The sequence below is a fragment of the Chiloscyllium plagiosum genome, unplaced genomic scaffold (assembly GCF_037043375.1).
Source record: "Chiloscyllium plagiosum isolate Xiang-an unplaced genomic scaffold, Cpla_swu_hap1 HiC_scaffold_48, whole genome shotgun sequence".
Taxonomy (NCBI): domain Eukaryota; kingdom Metazoa; phylum Chordata; class Chondrichthyes; order Orectolobiformes; family Hemiscylliidae; genus Chiloscyllium; species Chiloscyllium plagiosum.
The window spans coordinates 50,235,704-50,248,167 of record NW_028270186.1 but is presented as its reverse complement, the minus strand read 5'-3'; the positions used below and the strand labels follow the sequence as shown (position 1 = coordinate 50,248,167).

The 12,464-nt window shown below is 46.0% G+C and overlaps 3 non-coding genes across 3 annotated transcripts; all 3 read left to right on the top strand.

Moving 5' to 3' along the window:
• The first annotated feature begins 3,460 nt into the window (after positions 1–3,460).
• Positions 3,461–3,542, top strand: trnal-uag (transfer RNA leucine (anticodon UAG)). Its single transcript has one exon. It is a non-coding gene; the product is annotated as a tRNA-Leu (tRNA).
• A 4,265-nt stretch (positions 3,543–7,807) lies between these two features.
• On the top strand, positions 7,808–7,889 carry trnal-uag (transfer RNA leucine (anticodon UAG)). The gene has a single exon. It is a non-coding gene; the product is annotated as a tRNA-Leu (tRNA).
• A 4,265-nt stretch (positions 7,890–12,154) lies between these two features.
• Positions 12,155–12,236, top strand: trnal-uag (transfer RNA leucine (anticodon UAG)). Its single transcript has one exon. It is a non-coding gene; the product is annotated as a tRNA-Leu (tRNA).
• Positions 12,237–12,464: the final 228 nt, after the last annotated feature.

Sequence of the window (12,464 nt, the reverse complement as noted above, 5' to 3'; positions counted from 1 at the left end):
TAACAGGATCAGCATCATTTGAAGTTAGCGAATCCATTTCTCAGTCTTGTAACGACCTACAAGAAGTTGCTGTTGTGTGTCTTTAAGCTTCGGTGCCTTGTTCTGAACTCAAGCTCATCAAAATTATACCTTCTGAGTCAAAAATAGAACCATATGCAAAACTCCAGTGCTCAAGTGTGACTTCTCACACGAACATCACTCACCCGAGGCGATATCACACCCAAGACCAACAAGCCAGGACCGCAACAGAATCATGATCCATGCATCAGGTGAGTTTCCTTGTTTAAAAAATAGGGTTTTTTCTGTTGTTTCGGAGGGAAGGCCGCACTGAGTTTTAATAGCAGCTCCTTGCCATTCTGACTATCCCACACAACATTTAATTCCCTGGGAAGCAAACCCATTTTTCTTTTGTTTTCAACATCAATATACCGTGGGGACAGAAACAGCATTTGAACGAGCTGCAGCGTTGGAGTTGATCAGCAGAGATGGCAGTGGTGAAATTCAAACCCACGCCCCTTTCGAGAGTGGAACCTGGATCGAGCGCCATCGACCACTCGGCCACACTAACAGCCGGCCGCGCGCCCCATTTTCTTGCATTTCCAATTGTGCTCCTGCATAACGACAGATGCAAAGTCACATGAAAAGGGTTCCATGATACCTCTCCGACTGGCAAGGCTGCTGCGATGTGCCCGTCTGCAATGTCAATTTCGCAGCAGATAATGATAGCCCTTCAATCCAGACAAAAATCAATGGTAGGCTGAGTCTATCTTCGCAGACTCTTTTCAGCTACAATTGTATCTGTGAGTGCGTGAGAATATATGTTCGCTTATGATTTGGTCAAATAACCATGAACTGCTTGACATTACTGCAATTTCGATTCTTGCTTTGCTAAATGATTTCGCCCATTGCTCGAAGCAGGACGACTTTCACGTTTACACGGAACACGAAACACACCGGACTACAGGGGAAATGCACAAAGCTGAGCTGGCCGTGTTCCACATCATACCGCGCAGCATCGTTTCAGACACTGTGTCTGTTTTGCAGAATAAGAGTCCCAAAGAATGTTCTCCACCCTAAAAGCGGAGGTAGCATTACAATCCGAGAACGACAGATCACATTGTGAGGATGCTCTGACCTCGGAGCCGGTTCGAGATGCCACTTTCCTTGCCTTTTTGCCTTAACCGTGCAATTCGCTGCAGAGATGTTCACACCTGGATATGAGCCACATGGATACCAACTGAGTCGACGAGAAGCGACTCAATACATTTTGCTAAATTCCATGGTGCTTTGTAGAAATGCAGTTTCTGTTCACCTCAATCTAAAAGGCATTTTCTGAACATAGTAACAGAATTCAAAAGGTAATTACCTCACCCCACCCCCACTCCAGAAGAGGTGCTAACTGCCCTTGAGTGCTTTTTGTTCTCCATGTGAAGAGCTCTCACGCCTGAGTCACCTTCACGTCTCTGGCTGCTGAGTGAATCACACCGAAGGAATTTCACCAGAGCTGCAACTGCCTCACTTCCCCACTCGCCCTCCCCGTTTACATTTTCCTGCTCGTCAGTGATTTAAAGAAAACCAAATGGATTCGATGTCATTCTGTAGCCTCTCTGTCGATTCCTCCGTTTCAGTTCCAACATGACTCAGATCTCGGGGCGCACCTTAATACTAGCGACGCTATGAAAGCACAAGTTCAAAGGTTCCTCTGAAAGTGTAATTTCTTTCATTGCTGTTGCTGGTTGAATGAGCCACTAACGTGCGAACTGCTCCAAAACATGATTCAGGATATCTGGTGCCAATTCTCGCACGTTGAATAACGACAGACAGCTTCCAAATGAGGGATTTCAGAGACGACTTTGGGCTACATTTGACAGACAGACAAGTTCAGGAATCCGTGGTGCGCTGTGACACCAGCGCATCAGCTTCTTTCCTGTCTTTGAACCGGGCCGCCTGCGCAAGGAATGCAAATGCGGTACTGCTTTTCGTGGACGGAACAGAAGGCGGTAACTACACTCTCAAACAGAATGGCATATGATCAGAACCAGGTTGGAGAAAAACTTTACAATGCTTTGCACAGTAATTAAATGGAATTGCATTACATTACATTTCACGACGAGAGCAGATTTGTTCAAGCAAATTCGAAGGCAGGTTTGCAGATGGAAAAGCAAGCAAGAAAGCTCCGTTCTTGTTCATGTAAAAGTCTGCAGTTGAAGAACAAAGCAGTTTCTGCCCAATTTCGAACTGGGGACCTATCGCGTGTTAGGTGAACTAGATGACCACTACACTACAAAAACAAGTCGCAGCCACCCCGGCTGTGGCTCAGTGTCATCCAGCACTGAAAGGTGAAGCCGTTCTACCTTTCACCTTTCTGTTTCCAATAGCTCGTTGTTTAATGGGACTTGTTTAATCATGGCTATGTGGTGAGCATGGACGAGATACATCGAAGTATTTGTTTCCACTCGGTGTACCCCAATAACGTTGTGTTGCTTACACCGGCTTTAAAGGATTACTTTTTCGCGGAGTTTGCCGTCGCAGTCTGTGGCACAATCATTTAGTCTGTTCGACTGCTCACGGGAAAGGTAGTATTGTGAAACACTGCAGAAACGAACGACTTCCTTACTTTAGCTCCGACTGACCATACTCTGTGAAATTTTCCCAGATCCTCAGTTGAGGAGTTTTGCAGCTGGAAGTTACCTCAGGAACCCTGTTAATTCGTAATGTATTGAGCGAATCGCAAAACAGAAAGCATTTAACACGGAACACAAACAAAAGTGGCAAACCAAATGTATTTTCAGACACAGAGATGCATGAATGATAAATGTGAGACAGGCCGGGGGCATGAGCAATAAACTAAGGCAAAAAGGCAAGGAAAGTGGCATCTCGAACCGGCTCCGAGGTCAGAGCATCCTCACAATGTGCTCTGTCGTTCTCGGATTGTAATGCTACCTCCGGTTTTAGGGTGGAGAACATTCTTTGGGACTCTTATTCTGCAAAACAGACACAGTGACTGAAACGATGCTGCGCGGTATGATGTGGAACACGGCCAGCTCAGCTTTGTGCATTTTCCCTGTAGTCCGGTGTGTTTCATGTTCCGTGCAAACGTGAAAGTTGTCCTGTTTCGACCAAAGGGTGAAATCATTTAGCAAAGCAAGAATCGAAATTGCAGTCATGTCAAGCAGCTCATGGTTATTTGACCAAATCATAACCGATCGTATGTTCTCACGCACTCACAGATACATTTGTAGCTGAAAAGAGTCTGAGAAGATAGACTCAACTTAGCATTGATACTTATCTGGATTGATGGGCTATCATTATCTGCAGCGAAATTAATATTGTAGACGGGCACATCCCAGCAGTTGTGCGAGTCGGAGAGGGATCATGGAACCCTTTTCACGTGACTTTGCATCTGTTGTTATGCAGCATCACAATTGGAAGTGCAAGAAAATGGGGGGCGCGGCCGGCTGGTAGTGTGGCCGAGCGGTCTAAGGCGCTGGATTTAGGCTCCAGTCTCGACAGAGGCGTGGGTTCGAATCCCACCGCTGCCATTTTCTGCTGATCGTTTCCAACGACGCAGCATGTTAAAATGCTGTTTCGACTCCTGCTGCATTTCTGTTTAAAACTGAAGAAACATGTGTGTGCTTCCCGGGCAATTAACTGTGGTGTGGGAAAGTGCCGACTTTTCCGGTGTCTGTGCTGTCATGATCGTGCTCGCCTCCCGCGCGGAAAATCGCAAACAGCTCTGCTGTCCCAGACAAGTTGTGCGTTTACTGGAACCGAATGGAGGCTGTTATTTCATTGCTGCTGTGAAACAAAGTCCTGCGGTCGCTCGACTCGTCGTTATTTTGTTTTCTGAAATGGGAAAATCGTTCCAATGAATTGCGATGTCATATGTTATTGAATTTCTCCCATTTCCTTCATTTCCGTCCTGGAGACATCGGAAGGGAAAGGTAATGTAATCGAGACTGTGATTGGTGAAATTCACTTTTTATGGCCCATTCTTATTGTGTTCTTTCTTTCTCTCTTTTCAGCATTGTCTGGGAAGTGGTGGTGCACTCAGGCTCCAGTATGTTTGAAAGAGCAGTTTGGAATTGCCCTGTTGTTAGTTGTGAGATTACTTTATGGCTCATGCCCCCGGCCTGTCTCACATTTAGCATTCATGCTCGCTGTGTCTGAAAACGCATTTGGTTTGCCAGTTTTGTTTGTGCTCCGTGTTAAATGCTTTCTGTTTTGCGATTCGCTCAATACATTACGAATTAACAGGGTTTCTGAGGTAACTTCCAGCTGCAAAAATCCTCAAATTAAGACTTTCAGGTTACTCCACACAGGACGTGCACTCGGCAAAATCCACATTAACAGGATCAGCATCATTTGAAGTTAGCGAATCCATTTCTCAGTCTTGTAACGACCTACAAGAAGTTGCTGTTGTGTGTCTTTAAGCTTCGGTGCCTTGTTCTGAACTCAAGCTCATCAAAATTATACCTTCTGAGTCAAAAATAGAACCATATGCAAAACTCCAGTGCTCAAGTGTGACTTCTCACACGAACATCACTCACCCGAGGCGATATCACACCCAAGACCAACAAGCCAGGACCGCAACAGAATCATGATCCATGCATCAGGTGAGTTTCCTTGTTTAAAAAATAGGGTTTTTTCTGTTGTTTCGGAGGGAAGGCCGCACTGAGTTTTAATAGCAGCTCCTTGCCATTCTGACTATCCCACACAACATTTAATTCCCTGGGAAGCAAACCCATTTTTCTTTTGTTTTCAACATCAATATACCGTGGGGACAGAAACAGCATTTGAACGAGCTGCAGCGTTGGAGTTGATCAGCAGAGATGGCAGTGGTGAAATTCAAACCCACGCCCCTTTCGAGAGTGGAACCTGGATCGAGCGCCATCGACCACTCGGCCACACTAACAGCCGGCCGCGCGCCCCATTTTCTTGCATTTCCAATTGTGCTCCTGCATAACGACAGATGCAAAGTCACATGAAAAGGGTTCCATGATACCTCTCCGACTGGCAAGGCTGCTGCGATGTGCCCGTCTGCAATGTCAATTTCGCAGCAGATAATGATAGCCCTTCAATCCAGACAAAAATCAATGGTAGGCTGAGTCTATCTTCGCAGACTCTTTTCAGCTACAATTGTATCTGTGAGTGCGTGAGAATATATGTTCGCTTATGATTTGGTCAAATAACCATGAACTGCTTGACATTACTGCAATTTCGATTCTTGCTTTGCTAAATGATTTCGCCCATTGCTCGAAGCAGGACGACTTTCACGTTTACACGGAACACGAAACACACCGGACTACAGGGGAAATGCACAAAGCTGAGCTGGCCGTGTTCCACATCATACCGCGCAGCATCGTTTCAGACACTGTGTCTGTTTTGCAGAATAAGAGTCCCAAAGAATGTTCTCCACCCTAAAAGCGGAGGTAGCATTACAATCCGAGAACGACAGATCACATTGTGAGGATGCTCTGACCTCGGAGCCGGTTCGAGATGCCACTTTCCTTGCCTTTTTGCCTTAACCGTGCAATTCGCTGCAGAGATGTTCACACCTGGATATGAGCCACATGGATACCAACTGAGTCGACGAGAAGCGACTCAATACATTTTGCTAAATTCCATGGTGCTTTGTAGAAATGCAGTTTCTGTTCACCTCAATCTAAAAGGCATTTTCTGAACATAGTAACAGAATTCAAAAGGTAATTACCTCACCCCACCCCCACTCCAGAAGAGGTGCTAACTGCCCTTGAGTGCTTTTTGTTCTCCATGTGAAGAGCTCTCACGCCTGAGTCACCTTCACGTCTCTGGCTGCTGAGTGAATCACACCGAAGGAATTTCACCAGAGCTGCAACTGCCTCACTTCCCCACTCGCCCTCCCCGTTTACATTTTCCTGCTCGTCAGTGATTTAAAGAAAACCAAATGGATTCGATGTCATTCTGTAGCCTCTCTGTCGATTCCTCCGTTTCAGTTCCAACATGACTCAGATCTCGGGGCGCACCTTAATACTAGCGACGCTATGAAAGCACAAGTTCAAAGGTTCCTCTGAAAGTGTAATTTCTTTCATTGCTGTTGCTGGTTGAATGAGCCACTAACGTGCGAACTGCTCCAAAACATGATTCAGGATATCTGGTGCCAATTCTCGCACGTTGAATAACGACAGACAGCTTCCAAATGAGGGATTTCAGAGACGACTTTGGGCTACATTTGACAGACAGACAAGTTCAGGAATCCGTGGTGCGCTGTGACACCAGCGCATCAGCTTCTTTCCTGTCTTTGAACCGGGCCGCCTGCGCAAGGAATGCAAATGCGGTACTGCTTTTCGTGGACGGAACAGAAGGCGGTAACTACACTCTCAAACAGAATGGCATATGATCAGAACCAGGTTGGAGAAAAACTTTACAATGCTTTGCACAGTAATTAAATGGAATTGCATTACATTACATTTCACGACGAGAGCAGATTTGTTCAAGCAAATTCGAAGGCAGGTTTGCAGATGGAAAAGCAAGCAAGAAAGCTCCGTTCTTGTTCATGTAAAAGTCTGCAGTTGAAGAACAAAGCAGTTTCTGCCCAATTTCGAACTGGGGACCTATCGCGTGTTAGGTGAACTAGATGACCACTACACTACAAAAACAAGTCGCAGCCACCCCGGCTGTGGCTCAGTGTCATCCAGCACTGAAAGGTGAAGCCGTTCTACCTTTCACCTTTCTGTTTCCAATAGCTCGTTGTTTAATGGGACTTGTTTAATCATGGCTATGTGGTGAGCATGGACGAGATACATCGAAGTATTTGTTTCCACTCGGTGTACCCCAATAACGTTGTGTTGCTTACACCGGCTTTAAAGGATTACTTTTTCGCGGAGTTTGCCGTCGCAGTCTGTGGCACAATCATTTAGTCTGTTCGACTGCTCACGGGAAAGGTAGTATTGTGAAACACTGCAGAAACGAACGACTTCCTTACTTTAGCTCCGACTGACCATACTCTGTGAAATTTTCCCAGATCCTCAGTTGAGGAGTTTTGCAGCTGGAAGTTACCTCAGGAACCCTGTTAATTCGTAATGTATTGAGCGAATCGCAAAACAGAAAGCATTTAACACGGAACACAAACAAAAGTGGCAAACCAAATGTATTTTCAGACACAGAGATGCATGAATGATAAATGTGAGACAGGCCGGGGGCATGAGCAATAAACTAAGGCAAAAAGGCAAGGAAAGTGGCATCTCGAACCGGCTCCGAGGTCAGAGCATCCTCACAATGTGCTCTGTCGTTCTCGGATTGTAATGCTACCTCCGGTTTTAGGGTGGAGAACATTCTTTGGGACTCTTATTCTGCAAAACAGACACAGTGACTGAAACGATGCTGCGCGGTATGATGTGGAACACGGCCAGCTCAGCTTTGTGCATTTTCCCTGTAGTCCGGTGTGTTTCATGTTCCGTGCAAACGTGAAAGTTGTCCTGTTTCGACCAAAGGGTGAAATCATTTAGCAAAGCAAGAATCGAAATTGCAGTCATGTCAAGCAGCTCATGGTTATTTGACCAAATCATAACCGATCGTATGTTCTCACGCACTCACAGATACATTTGTAGCTGAAAAGAGTCTGAGAAGATAGACTCAACTTAGCATTGATACTTATCTGGATTGATGGGCTATCATTATCTGCAGCGAAATTAATATTGTAGACGGGCACATCCCAGCAGTTGTGCGAGTCGGAGAGGGATCATGGAACCCTTTTCACGTGACTTTGCATCTGTTGTTATGCAGCATCACAATTGGAAGTGCAAGAAAATGGGGGGCGCGGCCGGCTGGTAGTGTGGCCGAGCGGTCTAAGGCGCTGGATTTAGGCTCCAGTCTCGACAGAGGCGTGGGTTCGAATCCCACCGCTGCCATTTTCTGCTGATCGTTTCCAACGACGCAGCATGTTAAAATGCTGTTTCGACTCCTGCTGCATTTCTGTTTAAAACTGAAGAAACATGTGTGTGCTTCCCGGGCAATTAACTGTGGTGTGGGAAAGTGCCGACTTTTCCGGTGTCTGTGCTGTCATGATCGTGCTCGCCTCCCGCGCGGAAAATCGCAAACAGCTCTGCTGTCCCAGACAAGTTGTGCGTTTACTGGAACCGAATGGAGGCTGTTATTTCATTGCTGCTGTGAAACAAAGTCCTGCGGTCGCTCGACTCGTCGTTATTTTGTTTTCTGAAATGGGAAAATCGTTCCAATGAATTGCGATGTCATATGTTATTGAATTTCTCCCATTTCCTTCATTTCCGTCCTGGAGACATCGGAAGGGAAAGGTAATGTAATCGAGACTGTGATTGGTGAAATTCACTTTTTATGGCCCATTCTTATTGTGTTCTTTCTTTCTCTCTTTTCAGCATTGTCTGGGAAGTGGTGGTGCACTCAGGCTCCAGTATGTTTGAAAGAGCAGTTTGGAATTGCCCTGTTGTTAGTTGTGAGATTACTTTATGGCTCATGCCCCCGGCCTGTCTCACATTTAGCATTCATGCTCGCTGTGTCTGAAAACGCATTTGGTTTGCCAGTTTTGTTTGTGCTCCGTGTTAAATGCTTTCTGTTTTGCGATTCGCTCAATACATTACGAATTAACAGGGTTTCTGAGGTAACTTCCAGCTGCAAAAATCCTCAAATTAAGACTTTCAGGTTACTCCACACAGGACGTGCACTCGGCAAAATCCACATTAACAGGATCAGCATCATTTGAAGTTAGCGAATCCATTTCTCAGTCTTGTAACGACCTACAAGAAGTTGCTGTTGTGTGTCTTTAAGCTTCGGTGCCTTGTTCTGAACTCAAGCTCATCAAAATTATACCTTCTGAGTCAAAAATAGAACCATATGCAAAACTCCAGTGCTCAAGTGTGACTTCTCACACGAACATCACTCACCCGAGGCGATATCACACCCAAGACCAACAAGCCAGGACCGCAACAGAATCATGATCCATGCATCAGGTGAGTTTCCTTGTTTAAAAAATAGGGTTTTTTCTGTTGTTTCGGAGGGAAGGCCGCACTGAGTTTTAATAGCAGCTCCTTGCCATTCTGACTATCCCACACAACATTTAATTCCCTGGGAAGCAAACCCATTTTTCTTTTGTTTTCAACATCAATATACCGTGGGGACAGAAACAGCATTTGAACGAGCTGCAGCGTTGGAGTTGATCAGCAGAGATGGCAGTGGTGAAATTCAAACCCACGCCCCTTTCGAGAGTGGAACCTGGATCGAGCGCCATCGACCACTCGGCCACACTAACAGCCGGCCGCGCGCCCCATTTTCTTGCATTTCCAATTGTGCTCCTGCATAACGACAGATGCAAAGTCACATGAAAAGGGTTCCATGATACCTCTCCGACTGGCAAGGCTGCTGCGATGTGCCCGTCTGCAATGTCAATTTCGCAGCAGATAATGATAGCCCTTCAATCCAGACAAAAATCAATGGTAGGCTGAGTCTATCTTCGCAGACTCTTTTCAGCTACAATTGTATCTGTGAGTGCGTGAGAATATATGTTCGCTTATGATTTGGTCAAATAACCATGAACTGCTTGACATTACTGCAATTTCGATTCTTGCTTTGCTAAATGATTTCGCCCATTGCTCGAAGCAGGACGACTTTCACGTTTACACGGAACACGAAACACACCGGACTACAGGGGAAATGCACAAAGCTGAGCTGGCCGTGTTCCACATCATACCGCGCAGCATCGTTTCAGACACTGTGTCTGTTTTGCAGAATAAGAGTCCCAAAGAATGTTCTCCACCCTAAAAGCGGAGGTAGCATTACAATCCGAGAACGACAGATCACATTGTGAGGATGCTCTGACCTCGGAGCCGGTTCGAGATGCCACTTTCCTTGCCTTTTTGCCTTAACCGTGCAATTCGCTGCAGAGATGTTCACACCTGGATATGAGCCACATGGATACCAACTGAGTCGACGAGAAGCGACTCAATACATTTTGCTAAATTCCATGGTGCTTTGTAGAAATGCAGTTTCTGTTCACCTCAATCTAAAAGGCATTTTCTGAACATAGTAACAGAATTCAAAAGGTAATTACCTCACCCCACCCCCACTCCAGAAGAGGTGCTAACTGCCCTTGAGTGCTTTTTGTTCTCCATGTGAAGAGCTCTCACGCCTGAGTCACCTTCACGTCTCTGGCTGCTGAGTGAATCACACCGAAGGAATTTCACCAGAGCTGCAACTGCCTCACTTCCCCACTCGCCCTCCCCGTTTACATTTTCCTGCTCGTCAGTGATTTAAAGAAAACCAAATGGATTCGATGTCATTCTGTAGCCTCTCTGTCGATTCCTCCGTTTCAGTTCCAACATGACTCAGATCTCGGGGCGCACCTTAATACTAGCGACGCTATGAAAGCACAAGTTCAAAGGTTCCTCTGAAAGTGTAATTTCTTTCATTGCTGTTGCTGGTTGAATGAGCCACTAACGTGCGAACTGCTCCAAAACATGATTCAGGATATCTGGTGCCAATTCTCGCACGTTGAATAACGACAGACAGCTTCCAAATGAGGGATTTCAGAGACGACTTTGGGCTACATTTGACAGACAGACAAGTTCAGGAATCCGTGGTGCGCTGTGACACCAGCGCATCAGCTTCTTTCCTGTCTTTGAACCGGGCCGCCTGCGCAAGGAATGCAAATGCGGTACTGCTTTTCGTGGACGGAACAGAAGGCGGTAACTACACTCTCAAACAGAATGGCATATGATCAGAACCAGGTTGGAGAAAAACTTTACAATGCTTTGCACAGTAATTAAATGGAATTGCATTACATTACATTTCACGACGAGAGCAGATTTGTTCAAGCAAATTCGAAGGCAGGTTTGCAGATGGAAAAGCAAGCAAGAAAGCTCCGTTCTTGTTCATGTAAAAGTCTGCAGTTGAAGAACAAAGCAGTTTCTGCCCAATTTCGAACTGGGGACCTATCGCGTGTTAGGTGAACTAGATGACCACTACACTACAAAAACAAGTCGCAGCCACCCCGGCTGTGGCTCAGTGTCATCCAGCACTGAAAGGTGAAGCCGTTCTACCTTTCACCTTTCTGTTTCCAATAGCTCGTTGTTTAATGGGACTTGTTTAATCATGGCTATGTGGTGAGCATGGACGAGATACATCGAAGTATTTGTTTCCACTCGGTGTACCCCAATAACGTTGTGTTGCTTACACCGGCTTTAAAGGATTACTTTTTCGCGGAGTTTGCCGTCGCAGTCTGTGGCACAATCATTTAGTCTGTTCGACTGCTCACGGGAAAGGTAGTATTGTGAAACACTGCAGAAACGAACGACTTCCTTACTTTAGCTCCGACTGACCATACTCTGTGAAATTTTCCCAGATCCTCAGTTGAGGAGTTTTGCAGCTGGAAGTTACCTCAGGAACCCTGTTAATTCGTAATGTATTGAGCGAATCGCAAAACAGAAAGCATTTAACACGGAACACAAACAAAAGTGGCAAACCAAATGTATTTTCAGACACAGAGATGCATGAATGATAAATGTGAGACAGGCCGGGGGCATGAGCAATAAACTAAGGCAAAAAGGCAAGGAAAGTGGCATCTCGAACCGGCTCCGAGGTCAGAGCATCCTCACAATGTGCTCTGTCGTTCTCGGATTGTAATGCTACCTCCGGTTTTAGGGTGGAGAACATTCTTTGGGACTCTTATTCTGCAAAACAGACACAGTGACTGAAACGATGCTGCGCGGTATGATGTGGAACACGGCCAGCTCAGCTTTGTGCATTTTCCCTGTAGTCCGGTGTGTTTCATGTTCCGTGCAAACGTGAAAGTTGTCCTGTTTCGACCAAAGGGTGAAATCATTTAGCAAAGCAAGAATCGAAATTGCAGTCATGTCAAGCAGCTCATGGTTATTTGACCAAATCATAACCGATCGTATGTTCTCACGCACTCACAGATACATTTGTAGCTGAAAAGAGTCTGAGAAGATAGACTCAACTTAGCATTGATACTTATCTGGATTGATGGGCTATCATTATCTGCAGCGAAATTAATATTGTAGACGGGCACATCCCAGCAGTTGTGCGAGTCGGAGAGGGATCATGGAACCCTTTTCACGTGACTTTGCATCTGTTGTTATGCAGCATCACAATTGGAAGTGCAAGAAAATGGGGGGCGCGGCCGGCTGGTAGTGTGGCCGAGCGGTCTAAGGCGCTGGATTTAGGCTCCAGTCTCGACAGAGGCGTGGGTTCGAATCCCACCGCTGCCATTTTCTGCTGATCGTTTCCAACGACGCAGCATGTTAAAATGCTGTTTCGACTCCTGCTGCATTTCTGTTTAAAACTGAAGAAACATGTGTGTGCTTCCCGGGCAATTAACTGTGGTGTGGGAAAGTGCCGACTTTTCCGGTGTCTGTGCTGTCATGATCGTGCTCGCCTCCCGCGCGGAAAATCGCAAACAGCTCTGCTGTCCCAGACAAGTTGTGCGTTTACTGGAA